The sequence below is a fragment of the Macrobrachium nipponense genome, chromosome 1, assembly GCF_015104395.2.
Source record: "Macrobrachium nipponense isolate FS-2020 chromosome 1, ASM1510439v2, whole genome shotgun sequence".
Classification (NCBI taxonomy): Eukaryota; Metazoa; Arthropoda; class Malacostraca; order Decapoda; family Palaemonidae; genus Macrobrachium; species Macrobrachium nipponense.
In genome coordinates, this window is record NC_087200.1 from 167,724,778 (window position 1) to 167,750,387 (window position 25,610).

At 36.5% G+C, this 25,610-nt stretch overlaps 1 protein-coding gene and 1 long non-coding RNA gene across 14 annotated transcripts in view; one reads left to right on the forward strand and one right to left on the reverse strand.

Moving 5' to 3' along the window:
* Positions 1 to 25,610, forward strand: part of LOC135219805 (uncharacterized) — a 1,047,642-nt gene that overhangs the window by 712,085 nt on the left and 309,947 nt on the right. The window contains exon 5 of the long non-coding RNA XR_010315513.1: positions 5,598 to 5,638. This is a non-coding gene — a long non-coding RNA (uncharacterized LOC135219805). The remainder of the gene's footprint in view (positions 1 to 5,597; positions 5,639 to 25,610) is intronic.
* The window catches only part of LOC135219802 (anoctamin-8-like), a 495,835-nt gene that overhangs the window by 134,731 nt on the left and 335,494 nt on the right, over positions 1 to 25,610 (reverse strand). The window lies entirely within an intron of this gene.

Consider the following 25,610-nt stretch of genomic DNA (forward strand, 5'->3'; position numbering starts at 1 on the left):
TGGGGCAGAGGAAAACACCATCAGCTTCCTAAAAAAAATACATTGCCTAACTGGAATACAATACTTACAAGCTCTAAAAGACGATTAGCAGAGGTTAATATCGGGAGAGAGATCATCCAAGGCGACTCACTGTCCCCACTACTCCTCATAGTAGCCATGATTTCCATGATAAAAGTACTGCAGAAGATGGATGCTGGGTACGAAGTCAAGAAAAGGGGCAACAGAATTAACCATCTGATGTTCATGGACGACATCAAGCTGTATGGTAAGAGCATCAAGGAAATAGATACCCTAATCCAGACTGTAAGGATTCTATCTGGGGACATCAGGATGGACTTTGGAATAGAAAAATGTACCTTGGTCAACATACAAAAGGGCAAAGTAACAAGGACTGAAGGGATAAAGCTACCAGTTGGGAACATCAATCACATAATGGAAGGGAGGATATAAAATACCAAGAGATGAAGGACACGACCAGGAAAGAATATATGCAAAGACTTAAGGCGATACTCGAATCAAAACTCGACATCGCAAATATGATAAAATCCATAAACACATGGTCAGTATCAGTAATCAGATACAGCACAATAGTGGAATGGATGAAGGCAGAACTACGCAGCATAGACCAGAAAACTAGGAAACATATGACAACACACAAAGCACTACACCCAAGAGGAAATATGGACACTACATAACATTAAAGGAAGGAGGGAGAGGACTACTAAGCATAGAGGACTGCGTCAACATCGAGAGCAGATCACTGGGGCAATATCTGAAACTTAGTGAAGACGAGTGGCTCAAGAGTGCACGGGAAGAAGGGCTGATAAAAAGTAGATGATGACCCAGAAATATGCAGAGATAGGAGAATGACAAACATAACAGAGTAATGGCACAACAAACCAATGCACGGACAGTACATTAGACAGACTAAAGAACTGGCCAGCGATGAAACATGCCATGGCTGCAGAGGGGAGAGTTCAAGAAGGAAACAGAAGGAATGATAACAGCGGCACAAGATCAGGTCCTAATAACCAGATATGTTCAAAGAACAATAGATGGAAATAACATCTCACCCAGATGCAGGAAGTGCAATATGAAAAACGAGACCATAAACCATATAGCAAGCAAATGTCCGGCACTTGCACAGAACCAGTGCAAAAAGAGGCTGATTCAGTGGCAAAAGCCCTCCACTGGAGCCTGTGCAAGAAACACCAGCTACCTTTCAGTAATAAGTGGTATGAGCAACAACCTGAAGGAGTGATAGAAAACGTTCAGACAAAAATCCTTTGGGACTATGGTATCAGAACAGACAGTGATACGTGCAAATAGACCAGATGTGACTCTTCTTTCCTACCATTATCCCTACATTAAGGGGTCGGTTGCCTGATGCGCCTTCTCCGCTGCCTTCCATCAAGGGCATCATCAGGCATGGTTTATTGTTTGGCAAAGGGGGATTTTACAACTGCATGCCCTTGCTGTCATCAACCACAGTTATTGGCGGTGGGCCTAGCCTTTTACTAAAAAGTATGACTGCATGGCAAAAGTTTCCACAGTTATTGGTGGTGGGCAAAGCCTTTTACTAAAAAATAAGACTGCAAGGCAGAAGTTTCTATAGTTATTGGTAGTTGGCCTAGCCTTTTACTAAAAAAGAAGACTGCAAGGCAGAAGTTTCCACAGTTGTTGGCGGTGGGCCTAGCCTTTTACTAAAAAGTAGGACTGCAAGGCCGCAGTTTCCACAGTTATTGGTGGTGGGCATAGCCTTTTACTAAAAAGTAAGACTGCAAGGCAGAAGTTTCTACAGTTATTGGCAGTGGGCCTAGCCTTTTACTAAAAAGTAAGACTGCAATGAAGCAGCTGTCCTTTTAGTTGCCTTTTACAACACGCAGAACATACGGTGGTAGTATTCTTACACCCCTACCACAGGATCATACGTAATACCCATTGGGTATCTGTAATAATAATAATGATAATAATTCAGGCAGTCCCTTGTTATCGGTGATCCAGTTTTATGGCACTTGGCTAGTGCCTCCGAAATGCATTATAATACAGTATTGGTGCCAACACATACCTAACAGAGGTTATTGCCGCCAAAATCTGATTATTGATGTCGATAAACCCCAAAAATTGCCAATTTTCGGTTATCGGCGATTTTTGCTTATCATCCAGCCGAAAGAAAAGAATCGCCCTCCGATAACCGGGGACTGCCTCTAATAATAATTATAATCAATCATACTGGTTATGACCGGAGATGAATGTTGATTATAAATGATGATGATGATGAATTAACTGTGCAGTCCGATGAATGACGACGAAGGTATGACTGCAAAGTAAAGTAGAGGAGTCACATCTCTTTTGAAGGCACCTCCACCTCTTCTTCAGGAGGCGTTAGACCAGACGTGACGTTGATTTACAAAATCAAGAAGAAAGTAGCACTCATTGATGTCGTAATACCATGGGACACCAGAGTTGAAGAGAAAGAAAGGGAAAAATGGATAATTATCAAGACCTGAAAATAGAAATAAGAAGGATATGGGATATGCCAGTGGAAATTGTACCCATAATCTTAGGAACACTAGGCACGATCCCAAGATCCCTGAAAAGGAATCTGGATAAACTAGAGGCCGAAGTAGCTCTAGGACTCATGCAGAAGAGTGTGCTCCTGGAAATAGCGCACATAGAAAAGTGATGGACTCCTAAGGAAGCGGGATGCAACCCGGAACCCCTCGCTTTAAGTACCACCCAGTCGAATTGCAGGACTGTGATAGACCCCCCGCCCCCCCAAAAAAAAAAAAAATTACTAATAAGGTTAGTAAGATTACAACAACAAAAATTAGTATAATTCAACAAGACACCGGCGTGTTTAAATATTTTTGTTTTAAAATTTATCATATTTCTAAACTGCTGTTAGTTTGGTTTACTTTTTTTGCTTAGGAATACTCGTATTTACTTGGCCATAAGTTGGGTAAGATGTAATGTGAACTAAAAGTAAAACGGCACCAATAACATTATGAATAATAATAATAATCGTAATTAGGAACACGTTACAGATACTTTAACAACAACATGATTATCATGATAATAAATGTCGTATTGTTGTTAGTTTCTGTATAGAATTCTATTGCAATTATAGATTTGTAGTTGTATTTAACTTTTGCAGATTATTAGCTTAATTGAATGGTAAAAGGGCCGTGAATCACTCTCTCTCTCTCTCTCCTCGTATTTTGAAATGATATACACGGGACTCGTGTGTAATTTAGCACAACTGTATTTTGGAGGCGGGTCCCTTATGAGTCATTACTTTTAATTTCATGGCTGCAATAAACGCGATTTTTACCTTTTACGTTCTTGAATACGGCCATTTTCCTTACCTTGGCGAATTAAGTTAGGCCCTTTGTCAGAATAATCTGCAGTCGCACGTAGTTGGTTGCTTTTAGATTAAGTGGTCCTCATAGTTAGATTAAGTGGTCCTCATAGTTACAGGGGCCCTTGCCTTTGAGCTGCCCGTGTGGTACGGTGTTCACCGGTTTAAGAGGCCTAATCTGGACCTCTGGACTGAGTTAACCAACTAAGACGAAACTTGCGTGATGTTATTTAAGAGTTTTCTAGATTTCAATGATTTCCTACGCTGTAAAAGACAATTATATGGTTAAATAGAGTGGAGAAGAAATATTTTTAGATTGGTCATTCGGAAAGAAACGAAAATATATATATTTGTGAATAAAAGCAATAGTTGTAAAACGAACGGGAAAATATGAGAACGATAGTTTTATCACAAGCAAAATTTTGTCTTGTCTTGTCTAACAAAGGAAGTCATGAAAACAATGATATTTCATGAGGGGAAAAATTTCTTTGGATAAGACTTAACTATATATATATATATATATATATATATATATATATATATATATATATATGTGTGTGTGTGTGTGTGTGTGTGTATTACTATATAATATTATATAATATATAATAATATATATAGATATATATATACATATATATATATATATATAGATATATATATATATATGAACAACTTGATGACGAAATAAGTAAGGTATAAATAAAGGTAATGCCACGGAGGAAAATGAAAAAGCGAGAAACTGCCGAGATCTTTCGGACTTAACGACCCTTTACTGAAGTCTTGCCTAAGTAATGGGTCGTTAAGACCGCAAGATCTCGGCAGTTCTCGATTTTTTCGTTTTCCTCCGTGGCATTACCTTTATATATATCATAAGTAGTTATATATATATATATAATAATAGATATGTTATATTTATATTAATATATATTATATATATATATATATATATATATATAATATATAAGTGAATACCACAGGAAAATGAGAGGCAGAAGGTCAGTACCAAGTTCTTTGTCCTGTCTATTGAGGCATCGTCGCGGTACAAATGAAATACAGTTGGAAAGATGGTTACAAGCACGTTCTAGATAAATATACCTAAACCGTGGCTACAAGGTAAGCAAAGAGATCAAGAATACCAGATGGTTGATTGTCCAAAGGGTAAAAATCAAAGAGGGATTCCAGGATAATCCGGGATCACGCGGTTAAAAACCAAAACCATAGATTTAACCATAAGAAAAACGGAAGCTTAACCATACAATAACCAAAAAAACAATGTATAAAACTGAATATACTAATTTTGTTGCTTTATCTACAACTTTTTCATTAACAGTGGTTATATCTGTGACATAAGTTCTCACAGTCCGGTTCATGCTTGCTATGTATGAGTGATCTCTAGTTTTACTCAGTGGTTTTTTCTTATATTTTTATTTTCATAGAAATGTAAAATGACTATGTAGAATTAGGCAGTTTCGTTATAAAACGCAAATCAGCTGTGCATCTGCAAAGTTCACTAAGAGAAAATGTGCATTATGATATATATACACATAAAGATAAATGCGAATCAGTCGTGTAACTTCTTTCTGGTACGAATTGGTAAAGAGGTAATTGGAAAGAGAAGATTGAACCAGTTTGGGTTCCTTTTTCTTGATCTGAAAGAGACTTATTGACCGATTCATTATCAACAGTTGGCGAGAAAGCAAAATATTCCCAGGCCATTCTTATAAGGTCAGATCTAGTGTCATCATCTATTTATTTCTCAGTGTCTTATATATATATATATATATATATATATATATATATATATATATAGATATATATATATGCGTGTGTGTTTAGTGACAGTGCGCGCATCTATGAAATTTATTCTCTACTCTTCTTTACTCGTTTTTACCGAGTTTCAGTTTTTTTTAAATCATTTTGTCGTGTTCCATTAATAATCATTAATAATCTTGCCAATTCGCTAGCATTTGAGCAGCACTCACTTGTATATTTTGTATAAGGAGAGAGAGAGAGAGAGAGAGAGAGAGAGAGAGAGAGAGAGAGAGAGAGAGAGAGACGTGAAGAATTACGCATGTATTTGAATATGGGCGCGTTTGTAGTCGAGACTGATAAAGACACAGCCCTCTAGAATGGAATGAATACAGTAAGACACACTCAAGACTTGGTGGATGTGTTTTGTAATTGTAGAAGTAATTGACTTGCTGTTCCTTAATTTACGTTATCTGATCTTCAACAGGAACCTCAACATGTTGACACCATCCGGGCATTCATGACGACGTAAGTGTTAAATTTATTTATTGCAAGATTTTTATTCTGTTGGCATTTTAGTGGAGAAACTGTATAAAATGTTGAAGTTCGTACAGTTTATCATGTTAATTATCATTTCGGAAATCATGTGCGTGTATATATATATACAAAAATTATATATATATGTATATATATATTTAATTTAGATCATAATATTAAACATTATATCTATATGGTATAATATATATTATATATATATAATAATAAAATAAGTAATATATATATATATTAATTATTATATATCTATTATAAAGAATTAATAAATCTATAGGATCCCGGTCACATATAGTGACTTCTCGTTGTTGACCGTGAAGGTGGAGATTCATATATTATATATATATATATATATATATATATATATATATATATATATATATATGAATCTCCACCTTCACGGTCAACAACGAGAAGTCACTATATGTGACCAGGATCCATATGTGACTCAAGTTTCCGCCAACGAGAAATCAGTGTTGCGCTGGTTTTTGAATGGGTCAATTGGTAGTAACGCTACTTTACTCCAAGTTTATTAGGGTCGTTCAGTTTAGAAATAGAGCAGGACACTTTTATCCAGAAGAAATGCTGGAGCTCCTTGATGTGACATTCATTAAGTAAATGTCCACTAAAATTCATCTTGATCATGTTCACCGGGGGGGGGGGGGGGGGGGGGGGGGGGGGGCGGTTATTATCAGTGCGCCTCATGTGGTGCACTGTAGGCTTTACTAAAGGGTGTTTGCAGAGACCCTAAGGGGACGTAGATGCTCAAAATTTTAGTCTTTTACTTCATCTTTATTCCTGCTCTATTTCTTCATTACAGCTGTCCAACCTCTGTACGTAATACTTATAAGTTTTTCCTCTTAATTTTTTTCTCCCAACGCCTCCTTTAGAACCTTGTACTTCATCTTGCTGCTAAGTTAATGCCAAATCACTCGTTCAGTTCACCATCTTTAGTGCTGCTTGTGTAGCCCAAATTTGATCAGTCATCCAGTCAGTCTTAATCATGTTTGACATTTTTTTATAGTGGTAAACAAACTATCTTGGATGACCTCAGTACCCTTACCCTTACCTTTGTTGACTGTGGTTAAGAATTGGATTTCTCACAGTAAAATCAAAACTCTTCCCAGGAAAACGTTATATGTTACTCCAACAAAATTTGAAATCTTTCATAATAGTAGGTATGCTCCGATGAGCCGGTCGACCTTTGCTTAGGGGATTTTAATGAGCGGTTTTGCTCTCAGCAATTTAGAGGCGGATTCAACTTAATCTTTTTATAGAAGGCTCCTCTCACCCTCAGCATCAGCAGTTCTTTTTTACCACTTTGTGGTTGATGAGGATGCCATAGTTGTTAGTTCATTTTAAGCCTCTCTCTCTCTCTCTCTCTCTCTCTCTCTCTCGCTCTCTCTCTTCTCTCTCTCTCTCTCTCTCTCTATATCTATATATATGATATATATATATATATATATATATATATATATTACATGTAATGTATACACAGTGTAACTGACGATAAATGGAAAAAGTACATAAACACAGCTCTCTCGAACAGTAACCACATGTTCAAACTACAAAAACTCTAGCATATACCTTAAGGTTCAAGGCTACTCAAAGATCACAAATAACATTAGGCCATCAATAGTCGTCAGCCACATATAGACATACATACTTATAAGTTATATATATATATATATATATATATTCATATGTATATATATATCATATATTATATATCTATATATATAATATATATATATATATATATACGTAAGTATTTATTTATTTAGAAATTGTTTGGAAAGCGCATGAGTTCATGCCTTATGAAAATGTTAGATAGACTTCTTCAAGCTTTATTCAAGAAGTGTCTACAATTTTCATTTGATGTTGTTTTTACTCTGTTGTGGTGGACGCAAATCGGTGACCATTGACGCCTTTCAAAACGTTTTCCCATCATGAATTTTGATTTCTATTCCCAAACCTTCATGGCAATGGAATTTTTGTGGTTCCATACCACCCGCCTCTTCATTCTCCCCACCTGCCGACTATGAGAGTGAGGGCCGACCTTCTTAGGAGATTAGTAAAAGCATTTTCTAGACAATGTTCCTGAAGAAGGTCTAAGAAATTACAGTTGAAGACTCAGATTAAATCTGGTAGTTAAACAAAAGGTATCAGAGAATTAAGATCCTAAGAATGTAGTCTGGTGGACATAATTATGTAATTATGAGATATGCAGGCCCTGCAAAGGTGATGCATACGCCTAATAAGAATGAAAATATAGGTATGAATATAAAAAAATGGAAACCAAATATAAAAAATTAGTCAAGACCCGTCTGTCATACTAGCCAGCCGCTGCGTCGACCATTCCTATTGGCATATCCTTTCTATTCTTTCCGTGTGACCAGAGAAGATGGATTTTTTACTTATTCCTATCAGTCTCATATCATAATGGTAGCTTTAGATTCCTCAACCTTTCCAGCAACCTTACTGTGTGTATACTGCGCAGCCAAGCCTAGGTCAATATAATACTCTAATTTCCTGTCTTACCATTACCCCCCTGCCCCCATCTTAACTCTTACTTCCCCACCCTAATTCCCACCGCCTCAGTCTACACAGTTTAGTTTGTAGAGGGCTGTAGCGGTAGATGTCGGGGTTGGATGGGAGGCCGGAAAATGATCTGTTCTGCGGGAATCCATAATCGAGAAGAGAATCGGGAAAAGGAATATAAAATGAACTATTTGCCTGAAAAAGGGAAAGGGCCGTAATGGATGAAAAGAAACGTGACCAATACGAGAGTCTCTGTCTCTCTCTCTCTCTCTCTCTCTCTCTCTCTCTCTCTCTCTCTCTCTCACGAACGATGAAGGAACTATGCAAGCATGTCTGCTTAACAATCGGTGTTTCTTGTTGACTTGAGCAGTATATTGTTACCTGGTTATTAGTCGATTACTCTGGGATAAAACTGGCAAGTATATGAGTAAAAGAGTGTCTCTGTAAGGCAATCCTCACTCCATCCAGTATGAAACTATTCATCGGGGAGTACGATATTCTCTCTCTCTCTCTCTCTCTCTCTCTCTCTCTCTCTCTCTCTCTCTCTCTCCTTACGATTCGCGTGCTATGTATGCTATGAAAAGGCTAGTGGCACTTTCCTAATGATTAAAGAGACACTTCACTATTTGGTTTGCTCATCTTTCCTTGTTTCTTGGTTGACTTTTCCTTTTAAATTTTTTTTTTATTTTAAATATTGCTTAATTGTATTTTTGTTTTTTTAAATCCAGTTTCCATTTTTCCTTCCTTGAATTCTTACTCTTGTATTGAACTTTTTTTTTTCTATTTTTTGTGAGATTTTTTTAATTTTAATTTTTTGATAAATTATTCTTCTATTTTCAGTTCTTCATCTTGTGTGTATTTTCGTTTAGAAATAGTTTTTTTTTCAATTTTTCTGTAAGCAATGTTTCCATTTTTGATCGATTTTTTTATTATGGTTTTCTGTTTTCCACATATTAATATCACCTACAACATATGATTTATTCTCACTCATCTCTTCTGCCTGCCACTAATAGTTAGAGGCCGAGGCTTCGTTAACTTGCCCGTGATTTCAAGGTAACCTTTTACGTTGTGTTAGGTAATCTATTTTTGGAATCTTTCGTTTGCAGTAGAAATCGACCGATTAAGCGCCCGCGGGGACCTTACGTCAAGGCCTTGTTCTGCGTGTTTTGCGAGAGAGAGAGAGAGAGAGAGAGAGAGAGAGAGAGAGAGAGAGAGAGAGAGAGAGAGAGAGAGACTTCATATCTGTATAAACCTCAGGGGGGCGGTATGAATAGATTTTTCCTCCCACAGATCTTTTTAATTTGAATATTTTTTGGGCCCTAGTCCATAAATGGAATCACAGTAGGTATGAAAGTGGTAATGCAGGGAACTATTATTGTTATTATTATTGAAATAAGAGAATATAGAAGTAAGATTCCATAAACGTTGTATGAATGGTAATGTCTACAGAAAGTCCAAATTTGCGGAATGTTTTGCAGATAAAAATATTAATCGGCATCAGGTTGATCGAATTTTTCTTATTTGTATACTCGTTGTCAAGTCACTCTAACACGTGATAAATCCGCATTAGCTGCCGATTAAATGAGATAAAAGTTTTTTTTTTAGTGTGTATATTCCTCATTAAAAACGGTATCCTTCCATCTCCCGACGCAAACGCTAAATTTTCCATGTTTTGTCGCCGAATGAACTTGTACAAAACTTCACGTAATTCCCGCGGGACCATGCGACGCACCCTCACTCTACTCGATTGTGCCGAAGAAACTTCACATTTTCTACTGGTTTAATCTTTTTCTTCACTCTCTTCTATACTGATATAGTTATATTTCCTCGAAGTCGTAGGGAATTGAGGTATTTAATTTTTCGAGCATCATGACTTGAAAAGTAAATGCGCTCATCTGTAACTGATAATTTATGGCAAGCACCCGACAGTAATCATATATCATCAATGTTTTCGCGTTATTATTAATCTTGGATCTCTCTGTCTCCGTTTTACTGGAAAAGACTTCATATATGTTCGTCCACTATTAGTCGATATTGTGTTAAGTGTTTTCCTTGTCTGTTGTAATCTTAAACAAGGAAACTGGTGTGATCATTAGCTGTAGATTTCTGAAGGTGATCATCGAGTGTTATACTTATTATTATTTATTACAAAGATTTTCTTTCGTTATAATTTTATATAACATCTTAAAGCAATCCTGTATAATACTTGTTTAAAGAGATGTTAGTCTATGTCTTTTTTGTTTTATTTTTTATTGTTTATTTAATCTTAAGTTAACGTGGGCAGAGAGCTATGCTAACGTTTTAGTGTGATGCGTTTTTACAACATCCTGAGATCTTTGTCGATTTTAGACTTTACCTCAAACGAGAAAATAAAACATTTCGATTACTGTGACCGCATGAGTACTTAATGATTCTCAATATTTAATGGTAATTGGTGATACCTCCGTCCCCAAGACTTCTCTTTTGCTACAGTTACAAATTAACTTTATATTATTCGTATAAGGCTTCACATCTCTGGATCCTCCCTGGAACTTGACCATCTGAATAAATTTTACCCGATAGCAGTTATCAGGATTTAAACCATCGTTTGATCTAGCATTGTTGGCTATCCTTCTTGGAATATGTTTTTTGTAGGGAACTTCTGATCGTACCTTTATTGCCTGTAGCGAAATGTTTAATATTTGTTACTCGTTTTTGCACAGAATCTCAATATTTTGTTATGGAGATGCCTAGATATTACATCAACTAATACAATATATCATTATCCCAAAACTGCAGATTTATAGAACAGTCTTTTGTCGGTGCTATAACTGCAAATACTCCTATGTTTTACGTGGGCTGCAATAGCTGTGAAAATTGCTGCGCACTATTGCCATGACTTTTCTCATCCGTGTGTGTGTGTGTGTGTGTGTGTGTGTGTGTGTGTGTGTGTGTGTGTGTGTGCACGCGTTTGAGTGTTTGTTGTGGTTTATGTGTTGACTTATTTTCATATGTATTTATCTGTACCTTACTCTTTTTTAGCTTGTTTTTTTCTCTCTCTCTCTCAAATAGGAATTATTTTTTATGAATCTTGTATACTCGGATGACGAAATGTTTTCGTTTGTTTCGTATGAAAGTGCGTTCCTGGTGAGTAATAATAATTATGATAATCTTAGAAGGCTCAGATTCCTGGATAGTGCATCTTGTTTACCAGTTGACCAGGTTGGACCGACTATAGGTTTTTCTCTGTTTATTTGCCCATCTGTGTGTGTGTGTGTGTGTGTCACTGTTGCCATGTCAATCATTCAGGATTTCTCTTATATAGTTGAAGGTGTTTATGTCTAACTTAGAACGAGTACAGATTATCCTACGTAGGTGTGCTGTATTGTAGGGAGGTCGTTCGTTTGGGTGTCCGTTATTGTGTTTGCGACGTTTGCCTTGTCACTGCAACTCCACCTATATTGTTTAGAGGAATTTCAATCAAAGTGAATGCAAATGCAAACCATGATACTTAGATGTGCATAAAGGAAGAGATGTTTGGCTTGCCATCAATCTGCCCATCGGTTTTTCTGTCACGGTTAACTTTTCGTCGTAATTCCTAAAAAGGCGAAGGGATTTCAGTCAGACTTGCTATAAAATTTACCCTCTTGCATGCAAATGCATGAAACGTGATTCGTTGATCAGCCGGTCTGTTGTTTATCTCATTTTCATGTAACTTGACCCTTGGCCATAATTTCCGATCTACAAGACAGACCCCGTATTTGTCAGGTGTTCTCCTCTGAAGAAGTCCTACGGAATGTCTGAATAGATTCCAAGAGAATTTTGTGCAAGGGTACACCATATTGTATAGATGGGCAAGAAGGGAGATAGATGTCCATGAGTGCTTATGTCACCCACCCCTTAGCTTTGCACATCTTACCAATACAGGGGTAAGGATATTTCACTGAAACTTGGTGCATGAGTGGCCATCATGGTTAAACATGCTTGAAGATACAGCATCCGTTAGGTTACCTGTTTTCATTTATAGCAATAGTCTGAGAAAAAATTGATTGAAGTCTGAAGGGGGTATGTAATGGTTTTATCATTAATCTCAGATTTCCACTTTTTACAGAAACCTCCTATGAGTTGTTCATGTCATTTGCAGCTATGAAGGTTGAGTATCGGATTTTAAGCTTACTCGATAGCTCCTTAGTTTGTTGATTAGCCTTCCTCCACAACGCACCCTCATACCCATCATATCCCGTAAAGATATACCCCTCTTTTGCCCCACCTCCTCTTCTGTCTTTTCCCCTTCGTGAGTATCCGCTCTTGCATTCATTTCCACCGCCTTCTTCTCCCTGTCTGTCCTCTCAACCTCACCCTCTAACACCACCACCCCTTCCCTCCCTCCCACCTCTCTCGCAGTCGCTTCCTCCTCCTGTATCCCCCGCCTCCAATATCCAGCTTCCCCCCTAGCTCCCCCCCCCCCTCTTTATCATTGACTTTAAAAAGGAAAAAATAAAAAAGGCCAGTTCTTTTTCGTACAGAGAGAATGAAGGTAATCTATTCGAGTTTGTTTACCGCTGGACTTAATGAGGTCAGATTATACGTTTGCTCTTCTTGACAGAATAAAAAGTAATAGAAATAAGTATAAAAAAAGATTGATGGCAAAGACTGAGTCGCATAATTGTAAGTGGATTTCGCGCCATTTTTGTTTATGACTCGGATGAAGCTGAAAGTGTGGTCAAAGTCTGTAGGACTGTAGAGAAGCACATTTTTGTCATGCTGTAGAACGTAGCGGATAAGGGGAAGAATGCTTCTCTCTCTCTCTCTCTCTCTCTCTCTCTCTCTCTCTCTCTCTCTCTCTCTCTCTCTCAGGTAAATGAATGAACAAATGAATAGATAATTAAATGAAACAAAATAACGAAGGTAGGATATGTTACTCTTCACTTTCCCCTACTATTCATATTGTTGTGAATACAAATTTGTTGGTGTTACGTGTACTGACCAACTGTAGTGGAAGCAGCAGTAAAACACTATCAGTTTTACTACTAAACCATATGGATCACGGAGAGTTTAAGTGAGTAGGAATGAAGCAAGCATATTTTGCAGAGAGAAAATTCATATGTGATAGAGCATGAAGTATACTCAACTGTAATTAAAAGTAATTAAAACACTAACACAACACACACACACACACACACACACACACTCACACACACACACACACACACACACACATATATAAATATATATTATACACATATATATACTTCATAGTGTATGCATTTTTGTGCAAAAGATATGCTTCCTTCGTACAAATTCCTTGAATATCTCCCCGATCTATATGGATCAGTAAGAAAAGTAATGATATTTTCCGATATTTCCATTAAAGTTGCTCGTCCGTATACTGTTTAAAAATACACTAATATAAGTCTCTCTCTCTCTCTCTCTCTCTCTCTCTCTCTCTCTCTCTCTCTCTCTCTCTCTCTCTCTCATATGGCCTTTCTGTATGTGTGAGTTTGCTTTACCAGCATCTGACAAAACTTGTGGGCGACATCGTTCGTCTGGCCTTCGCCGCCAGGCGATGCCTAATCGGCTTAGGTGTTTACCTTTGAAAATACATTTAATCAGATTTGCCTGCTTTTCGCTTTGTCTTGACAGTCACTGGATGGGAAACGATTTGCTCCTGTGAATGTCAGGCATTAGAACGCTTTGGTAAGCAAATCTTTTGGACTTTAGGACCTCAAGGTATTAGATGTTGAACTCCACGCCGTCGTCGTAAAAATTGTTGTCAGAAATTTTGAAGTATTACGTCAGTGTTTGGCACAAAAATCAGGTTTAAGAGATCAAAGATACAAAATTGATAATACGTCTCAGTAGGTCAAGTCGTCAAACGCTGAGATTGGTTTGGTGGTCAGGTGATTAAACGTTCACTGAAGTAGTCAGAACCTGGATAGTTTTGTATTTCAGGTGCTGAGAAATTGTCGTTACAACTTAATGATTCGTCAGTTGTTCAATTCTTTCAACCCATTTGGTTATCAAACTCCCTGTACATAAATTGTTCAGGCGTTTGTATCCGTTTAATAGTTCTATTCTCAGCGTTAAATACACACCTTTGACTTGCCTAATTAAATCAATTTGATATATACATGTTCAGAAAATATAGGCGTATAGGTCCTTGAAAGGTGTCAGTCAGTAAACCGCCCCAAGATGACATACATCCTTTAGTCCGACATTTAGACCCGTACTCATCAAAATATTAAAACCATTTATAGAACGTTCTGTATTTATGTAATATCTTTTCAGTCTGGAGCTATTTAGACTTGTCTGTCTCGAACGTTTATGTCCTCGAAGTAATTAGATTTAGAACCACTAGTTTCTACTTGTTATTATTATAGTAAATTAGGTGTTGATTAATAGTGACATGAGAAAAGTTGTTAATTTTATTTTTTCTGTATGGAAAAAATGAGTCATTTAGCATTAATTTTTGTTCCACCGCCAAACAGGTAATTATCGTGTCGAACATTTTTGTCATAGACCCCTAATGATGTGGAACGAAAATAATGTGAATGTAATTAACACAAAACCTATTATATTTTACTTGGGTATTAAAATGACTCACAAATTAAACTCTTTGTATGGTCTGTTTACTAAGTGGATCGAAAGAATTGTTCCTAGTATATCATTTACAAGTTTTCTTACTGTATGCCTTAGGTAATAAGAAGGTCATATATAATTACTTTTCAGTACAGAATATTTGATTAATCATTTACAGATTTGTATAATCTAATAAACTAATAGAGTATAAGAGAAAATGTAATATAATTTCCCAGTAGTGAGAGAACAAAGGTAATCAGTCAGCACGAATTTGTTCCACTTCAATATACGTAGATAAATCTTTGGTAATTTTATAAATAATAATAATCACCATACTCAAGGGCTTTAACCGGCTATCATTGGACTTATACAGAACATCCTCTACACCAAATTCTTCTAGGATAATAATATGGGTAAAAAGCCGTTGAATTTTTATTGATTAAAAAGGGTCACAGAGCGTAGCGTCTTGTCTCCTGGGGATGTAGCAAATATATGCGATTCCTGTTGTGGCTGGGAAACCGATTATGTCGAGATGAGGTCTTGGAGGGTTACGAGTTTGTCTAAGAATCCGGAAGGTTCAGAATCATATTAGATTCTCTTTGTTTGGTAACCTTTATCAACCTGGTTATGAGGCTTAACCTGAAAGGACACGAGATTGATTTCCTAATAAAACTGATAGACCGTGACAACGTCCGTCTCGAGACTTCTGGTCTCTTTTGTATTCTTCCTTCTCCCATTGTTTCATTTACTTTTTATTTTGAGACCAATTGGGACTATTATACAGTTTTTACTTTTTTAATTAACCTGATGATTTGTGTTCGTATTCCTTGTCATCTTTTGATATGCTTTTTATATTGTAATAAGTTCTTCTTCGTTTGATGCATTTGTCGATATTCCTTTTAGATGATATTTTATTTTTATCGTCCTTTATCAAATGTTATTTTATTGGTATGTCCCGCCCTCCTGTCTTCATTACTTCTTGATATGGTCAAGGCCAGAAGCGGCTGTCTTCCGCTTATTCCTCCTGTCCCAGGCGCCCTCCAGGGGCAGATCAGCGACGTCTCCCAATAGTCAATATATGTCATCACATGCTTCTGCCATTGAGTAACAACTTATATCTTTAAGTGGACCACCGCTCTCTCTCTCTCTCTCTCTCTCTCTCTCTCTCTCTCTCTCTCTCTCTCTCTCTATGAAACGTCATGTTCTCTTTTCCTGTCGTTTCTTGAGTGGCGTACATTACTTTGTCTGTTACTGTATTTATACCGTTAAACAGACTTCTTTAAGTTAATCAAGTGGAATATTAATTGAAGAGAGATAATAATCAAGAATGTCACCTAAAAAAATTTTTTCTTATATTTTCCATTTTTTTTATTTTTACCCTCGACTTTAATTATTTTAATTCCATGACGTCATTCATTCACATGGCGCTTTTTTTAAGCCATTATGCTAATTAGCTGAACATATTTCTGAGGCAGAGGATCTGATATATTTGCAAATGCTATACGGATGCATACGGGAGTTTTAATGTAAAACAATGCTGTATATATACGAACTGTTGTGAGACTGAGTCGTTGTATATCAATTTCGTGTAGAACACGAAATTGATATCTTCCTTTCTGAAAAGATTTTGTGAATGGTAATTCACATTTTCAAAAGATGTCAAAATAATGTATCTCTGCCTTTATCCACTGCCTAGCCTCCATGAACTTAGTTATCCAGATTCCGAGATAATTATGTCGTCTGGGAGGAATAAACATCATATGAACTGTAGAAGCAATCGTTGTAATCATGCCCCCTAGCAGTCAAGCTTAAACACCGTAGAGAGAGTGGTCTTTTCCTTGCACTATCGCTGCAAGAACATTGCCAATAGCTTCTCATCTAGTGTGAGGACAAACCGACAGACGACACTTAAATGACTTTAGAAATACGGAAGTATGAGAGGGAAAAAAACAACGTATTCTGAATGCAAAAGGCCCGATGGACTGGTCGAATCGACCAGTCCATCGCGTCTGTCTGTTTTTAGATGTTTTGGTTTGGTCCTTCTGCAAAAATCTTTTATTTGGATCAGATATTGAAATATATGGACAAGTATTCAGCAGATCAGTAGAAATGAATGAAAGATAGAAGTTGATGAAAGATTGAGGCAAGAAACTATTTTCCTGAATTTCAACTTCACTTCACTGTTTTCTTCATGAAGATGGTATGAAAAAGGACTTCCTGTTTCGTGAGTATTCGTTTGAAGTTTTACATGAATTCTCTCTCTCTCTCTCTCTCTCTCTCTCTCTCTCAAAAGATAATGGTAACGACCTACTCTCTTCCAGGCAGAGCCATTTTTCATTAAATTAGACGGGAAGTTTTACCACCGTCATCATACATTAGGAGTAATGATTCAATTTTAAAAGTACCGCCAAAATCTTCCTCGCTCAGGGACATTTTTTCAAGGAAACACAAGAAACATTATATATATAATGTATATATACATATATACATGTATTGTATCTTCATCTCAAAGTAATCCTCTTTCCCATATTTCGTTGTGGCTCTGGAAAGCAACGTCTTCCCAATAGTCATCAATGTGTTTTTTTTTTTTTTTTTTTTTTTTTTTTTTTTTTTTTTTTTTTTTTTTTATTAGGTTGTAAGCTTTATGTTCTCAGCACCTTGACTGCAGCAATTTACAGTGGACTACCAACGCCAGTAACAAAAGCATGCTTAGGATTAGTGGTATTGAAAGGAACGGATGGCATCACCTGTAAATGGAACCCTGACCGTCTTGCTGGTGAATTAGATATCATGACCGCCAGAACACAGTCCGTCACACACACACACACAGAGACATTATATATATATATATATATATATATATATATATATATATATATATATATATATATATATATATGTTGTCGGTGTGGGTGTGTATGTATATATATAATATATATATATATATATATAAATGTATATACATATATATAGTACAATATATATACTATACATGTTTGTGTGTGAGTTTGTTTTCATCATTAAGCAACTGTCACTAATCGGGGATGGTTCCAGGGAAATCTACAGTAACTGCCAAGTTCATCCTTCAGTTATTTCATTAGGGATAAGCCCAATTACAGAGCACTTTCACAATCCATAAGGGAGGGCGCATCTGTAGCATGCCAACCCCTCGCCCTGCTAACTCGATGCCTTTCACCTCTACTGTGTACGCGCTCCTCGCTGTATATTTTCTTTTGTGGTAACCTCTTTGTCTTCATTTCTGCATCTCGACATTTCTTTCACTTTCAGCTCGTCTTACTCCCCATACGCGTTACTAACAATCATTTCTCGACATCCATACTTTGTTTTTATTAAAGAGAGGTGTTCTAACTGTTCTTGAGTGCAGTCCAGTTTTTCCCTCCTCGTGAACGTCTTGCAGAGATTCCTCTGCTTCCATTGACCAACCACCTTCCTTATCTTGTAGTCGCAAATACCTATACTTATGAGGCATTTCTCTCTCTTTCAGTATCGGAAATGTCAGTAATTTCTCCAATTTACTAGCTTCCATTTACCCCCATTACCGTACTCTGCCCAAATTTCACGTCTACCTTCTTGTCTTACAATAAATTTCAACCTTTGTCGCTGAACTTTCTCTCAACTGTCAGCAATTGACAGCATCATCTGTACAAAGCAGGTTGGCTGTGCCCCCTATTCTTGTGTTGGCATAAAGCCGGCTAAACTCCAGCCACTGTCACATTCCATGCACTTTGCACTTTTAGCTTTTGTGATATTTAGGAATTTTATCGTTAACAATTCCAAAATAAACACAACAGCTATGGAGATTTAACACACCCTTGCCTGAGACCATTTTTATACGAAGGCAGTCACTCTCATATGTACTATATTCTGACAGTCTTTACTCATCATAAGAATCTTTCATTACTCTCAACAAATTACCTTATACACGTATATCCCAACACATTCAATTGCCACCTCTGTCAGTTCTGTTGTGCACACTTTCTCAAACCTCTCATAACTTTTTCATAACAAGCTTGATCGACAAAATCAGGTCCATGTCTTGACACACTATCAGTCACTGTATTATCTGTATGGCATTCTATATCAAAACATTGCCATGCTCCTATCCACCTATACTAACTTTTATTCCTTAATGATTCTTGCGATCACTTTATCACCTTTCTATTTTTACAGAGAAAACATTTATTCCTGATCCCATATATTTGGAATATTTTTCTCTGCGTGCATGCCATACTCATCCCGGTCACCAACTCAGTCGTTTTTTTTTTTTCACCACAAACGGCTGCGTCTTGCTTGCGGTTCCACCATCCATATCTACTAAATTTATCGAAGGTCGTTTCCATGTCGAGAAAGTCAATTCAGAAAAATCAGAATCTGTAAATTAAAACTCTTATTTCCATTTGTCTAAAACCGTGAAGAGGCAGGTTTGAATAACAAACGTGCTGCCTGTTTAGTGTGAACGTACTTAGAGTATGTGATATATTTCTGTTTCGAAACACTAGTTATAACAGTTTTTAATGATATATTACATATGAAAAAAATGGATGATACATTTTCGCTTACTCAGGGAGTAAGCCTACTAACTACTTTGTTGTGTTGTTCTTTCTTACTGTTGTTCTTTTTTGGGGGGGCGGCGGGGGGGGGGGGGGAGCAGGAAAGATCTATGGAGGAGCTTAAAATGGTCTGAAAAAAAGTGTGTCAAGTTGAGGTAAAGACATAGGGTAAAATATTTTAGGATAGGATATTTATGATTTATTTATTTGAAACAATAAATAATGTCCCTGTTAAACAGTACAGAAAAATTATTTCTAATAAAATTAGTGTATTTATTTTATTTTTCGTTGGTGAAACAATGCTCTATTTGACCGTACATTTTAGCACGCTTTCATTTATTTGGTGTACTGAATTTAGAGGCTAAGTTTCTGTTCAATTATTTTGTTTCCACTTATACCTGTTTAATTTGAATCCTCCTTTTCATTTGATCATTATTGTTAGTATGAATAACAATTACGAAAAACACTTCACGTTAAGTTAGGAATATAATGTTTGCAATTAATGCGTGAGGGGAACATCTTGTACATGTCTCGAGTAAGCTGGAGGTCGGATCACACCATGTTTTTCTCTAGGGTCTGGGTCGTTATGTGGTGCGTTGTTTGAAAATATTGTCCTGCTGATACTTCAAAGACCACAAACTGCAGTAAACGTGTTGGAGATCAACGGTTTACCATCGTTTTGGCAAAATCGTTGTTTGCATTAAAAGGGATGTTGTTTTGTGGCAGACGATGATATTGTTTTACAGTTGATATTGTGGACTCTACAAAAATCATCACCGTCATAGCCCTCGTAATTCATTTACCTGATGAATAGTTGTCTGGATAGACAGTGTGTGAGAAATGAGCTCCGATTGATATGCAGGTAATTAACTATATCTAGATCTGATATAGATTAGAGCGGTTCCTCTGTTATCTTTTCGATAGGGACATTCGATTATTAGAAAAATTGCGATTCAGGTCATTGACGTTTTTTGCTAATTCCATGGAATAATAATAATAATAATAATAATAATAATAATAATAATAATAATAATAATAATAATAATAATAATGCAGTGTCGACAGCTTTGGACGATATAGTTCTCGTGCTCGTGGTAGTGAAACAGTTAAAGCCATCGACGTCACTTCATAAGCTATCATTCCTTTATCACCTTGTCAGACAGTTAATTAATTCTTGTTTCATAATCCGCTCGAGGTGGAACAACCATACCATTTAGCATTATCTTGCTTGTACCCAAAGGTTTAATGACAATGCTCGTGAACGTTAGTGTGAAAGCCCATCGTTGACTTCTTTTAAAATTACTTACTCTCTCTTTTAGATAAGAAAATCATTGTATATTCAATATACTTATTCTTAACTTGTAATGGTCTCTATTTAACGTAATTCATGTCGACAAATTTAAACCCTAATGAAAACACATTTCACGTTAGCCTGTGCAATCCTTTTTGCTACGCTGTACCTGCAAAACAGTAACTGCAAACAAGAGGCATTTGTTCTGTATATAATATATATATATATATATATATATATATATATATATATATATATATATATATATATATATAGATATATATGATATATATATATATATATATATATATATATATATATGAGAAATACTCTTTCTGTTAGTCCAACACATTTGTTGAAACACCTCTGGCGGGTCAAAAACCATTGCCCGCAAAACTTTTTCATTTCCAGTAACTGTAATTAAGAAGCCATCATAAGTTAGATGCCTTAATTACACCTCTGAGACCTCTCGTTTTTCTTGGGTTCTCGTGTTTTTTTAGTTTTTCGTTCATTTTCTTTTCTCCATTTCATTTCACCATAAGTAATTTCGTAAGTCACCGTGACACTCGTTTATAAGCAGCATCTACTTTATTTTTTTCTTATCGAAATTAATTTTTGCCTTTGTCCCAGGGTAATTATATCATAGATTCCTCAAGACCCTACCTTCCAACCACCCAGAGTTCCTAAGGAATCGCGTTTCAAATCTCGACCAATGGGAGACGAAATGAGTCTGTGATGTCATGACCTGTGAGTCAATGAGAATCGTGAGATTGTCTGACGTCAGGGAAATGCTCGTCCAACCAGGAGGGAAGACTCACTCCACCCACGCTCATAAGTTAGCCTGGTGTCAGACATGTATCCCCCAGGTATAAATCTCACGTGTTTTCAGTCAACTTTGTCCTCGGTTCGGTTGCTCCAAGGAGTCTAGAGACGTTAATCCAAATGAAAGGAATTTTATCCTGTGCAGTATGAATTATCTGTATGCTTACAGTGGACGTGTAGTGCTTCAAATTTGATCTCTCTCTCTCTCTCTCTCTCTCTCTCTCTCTCTCTCTCTCTCTCTCTCTCTCTCTCTCTCTCTCTCTCTCTCTCTCTCTCTCTCTCTCTCTCTCTTTTGCTTGGGCATCTCTGATTGTTGGGCCGGTCATTAGGGATAAAAGTGATTTGTGTTACTGACATTCTTCATGTTACTGTTCTTATTTTCTTAATGAAAGCTGAACGGTTTACATTTATTTATCGTCTACGTTCTTGACTGTTGATGATGCTGTTATTAATATTATAAACTACTTTTGATTCTTATAACTGCTAGAGTATCAAACAGTCGATTGATTTCTCATATCATTCGTTATTTATAAAACAGGACGTCAAGTGCCAAGAAGTTTCACGGTCCATCTGCGGCCGCATGAGAAAGGATTCTGGCACCTTTTGTATCTCTTGAAAGTGCCAGAGAGCGCCTTTGACCTTTAGGAGTGTCTTAGGCTGAAATTCAAGGAGAGGTCAAGGAAGAAGACGAGGTTTTTTCTCGATCTCTCACTTTACATAACCCTTTCCTCTTTCATCCTGCCCTCCTCATTCTTTCTCAACATCCTTTCCTCCTCATCCTCCCCGTTATTTCTCGTGTTCAGCTTTCTCCTCCCTCCTGTTGCTTATCATCCTTCTCTTTATTTCATCTTTCTCTTCGGCCTCAGTGGCTTCTTTTTCTCCCCCTTTTTCCTCCTTGTTATGGGCAAGAGGATGTTGAGATTGGAAATATTGTCAGGATATTCCCTCAAAAGAGATGATGTGTCTCGGGGAGACTGCAGTGGTGGCCGAAGAAAGGCAACAAGAGAAGGGTCTTTTTTTTTATTGATTTATTTTCCATTGCCTGAGGGCATTAGTGTAGTGATATTCGCAATTATGTTTCGTAACACTACTAACACTGAATTAGAGATAATCGTTGTAAATATTTGTGTTCCCATCTCTGCTCTGGTGTAGTTATTGTGCATTCATTGAGAATGGTTTATAGAATAACTCTAAAGTGGTAGAACATATGATATAGCACTTTGTCATTTGAAGATTTTTACAAATTACAATTCTCGAAAAAAATTATGCATATTTGATTAAGTCTTACAAGCTTGTAGCATCTTTCATATATTAACTTTTCACATATTTGCTACTTCCATACAACATCATCTCTCCTCTTCTTTATTTTGTCTTATTTCATCTTAAACGAGCTATTCTTGGATCCCCCTCACGACTTTCTAACAAGTAATGCTTATCCCTGAACGACGGGTCTGGGTTCTTATTCATTTACTAGGCCTTACCACTGTATCAGTTTTCTTTCTATTTTCAGGAAGCTAGCTCTCTCTCTCTCTCTCTCTCTCTCTCTCTCTCTCTCTCTCTCTCTCTCTCTCTCTCTCTCTCTCTCTCTCTCTCTCTCTCTGAAGTAGTAGGAAATCCTGCTGTTTTTATTATAGCTTTAATAATGTTGATAATGTGCTATCATTAATAATGTTGATATGGTGCTATCATTCTTTTGGAATAAATTAAAACGTCCTTAATTTGTTTTAGGGTGGCACTAAATGATAAGTGAATGCCAATATATGTATGTACAATAAAATAGAGCCAGAGGAGAATAGTGTTGTGAAATCTACATTTATAACAGCAAATGTATAAATAGAATGATCTTCCCAATGAAATCTGATGAAAAATAATAATAATGATGTGATCATGCTGTAATCCGTAATTATCGAACATAGTATGCAGTGCTTCCCATTTTAACTGATATAATAACAAAAGATCTAGATGCCGCCAGTTTTTTTTTTCTGGGTGTCAGCGTCATCTCTGGACATTTTTCTTCTTGACAAAATTTATTATAGTAATTATGGTAATTATAATCTATAATCTGCTGGTCATCTCTCTTGGGTTTTATTTTATTTTTAGTTCCTGTGCCTTTAGCGCTAATGCATGCAACTTGTTTGCACAGCGTCAGCATCATAATCTCATGAGATACCAGCCTGCCAATCTATTAGTGTCGGGGAATTTGATGCTTTTCGGTTAAAGAGATGCTAATTGTATTTTGAAGTATATGATTTAAAATACGGTTTGTTGGTTTCTTTTTAATTTGTCTGATATTGTTTGTATACCTTATTATTTCAGTTTACTTTGTTTCGTTGTTCTTAACTGCATTTGCCTTTTTCTAGGCCTGGGGACAGGGTTCTTTGGAAGCTTCAGTAAATAAGTAATGATATTTTAGTTGTAAGTTTTCTGACGAACAGATACTACAATTTAACACCAGCATTACATTATGCAGTTGCACTTGAATCTAATCATTGTTCCATATGTCCGGTTAGGACGTTTTCTGAACTTATAAACGTGGTGTTCTATTTTTCAAAATGGTCGTATGGGGGTAATAGAAGTAACTCAGAACAACAGTCTTTTAAAAAATTAATGAGATTTTTTTTAAATACTAGTTTACTGTAAGCGTGAAATACCCACCTTCCAAATTCTGTAATCACCTTTCAAACTGTAGTTTTATATCCTGACAAAGATCTGCACGCTAGACACACCTCGTAGTTTTTTCTAGATATAGAGAAAGCAGCTAAAAGTTCAGTCTCAAATTAGCCTGTGGCCTTCTAGAAATAGATCTAGGAAAATAGGTCAAAGTAAAAGATATCCAGGCAGACAATCACCCTCCCTACAGGACCCACGAATTAGGCCTTCAAAATAGTATATATATATATATATTATATATATATATATATATATATATATATATATATATATATAAACGTAAAAAAACTGAAAATTCAACATTGGTACTTTACATTAACCTGTGACATTGAAAAATATATCAAGTTCATAACCATATCCAAAAAAATTAACGATAACCCTGAGAAAATATGACCAGTTTTTTCGATGCCAGATTAAAGCAAGATACTAAATTTTTATTTGACCCATGACTGGAAAATTGCCCAGGGTTCAGAAGCACCTTTTAGTGGCCTGATGACCTTGAAAATATCTCCGACTCCGAAAGTTTCATCAAGGGAAGCGGAACAAAAAAACTAAAAAATGGTAATTACGCTCTATAAAACTACAAGTTTATACATGGCCAATTGAAGTTATCAATAATAATGTTAGCTGTTTCTGTACAACAATTATTTATATTTAATGTTTTCATTTTATTCTTCTTTCTTTCGAAATAAATTACTATTTCTAAACCCAAAGGGTAGATGCTCTTCTTGAAGGCCGGCACAAAGCCCGTTCTTTAATTGCTTCTGTAAATGCCGTAAGAAGAGAAGAGGCAATTGGGCAATTAACGTCGAAATCGCTCGGTATTGGAAAAGATTTCTTGGACGCACAAAGTGAGTGGATTTCTCTCTCTCTCTCTCTCTCTCTCTCTCTCTCTCTCTCTCTCTCATTGAACTGCGGGAATAAAAAAAAAGCTCTCGGATCACTGTTGAATTTTTCTTTAGTCCTTCTCTGCGTCGCTTGGTTTATGTCTTCAGAATAATCAAGAGGATCAATTTCATTGCACTGGCTTTCGGCAAAAGTGTTTTGAATTTGTCTTTTGTTATGTTTTTTCTGTGCTGGCTATGTGTGATGATGTTTCGTGTTTGGTGCTGCTGTCTCTTCACTAGATTAATTTCCCTGGTATAATAAACTTTCTGGTGGAGAGAGCCAGTGACAGAGAAACTGAGTTTATCTTACTTTGTAACATTTCTTGCATGTTAGAGTTTTTTGTTAAGCCTTCAATTCATCAGACTCTCTCTCTCTCTCTCTCTCTCTTAAACCTTCCTGGGCAAATTTCTTCGGTAATTCTCTGTCAATACGGAGCTAATTAGGGATGTTGTTTGCTCTGTCAACTCCCATTTACGATTACATACGTCAGAGAGAAAAAAGGGACATTTAAAGCTACCCGAGCTCTCTCTCTCTCTCTCTCTTTACGCACAAGGTCACCTTCAGTCATTTCGTCTGGAAAAGTTTCCACTTCTAGATACTTATAATC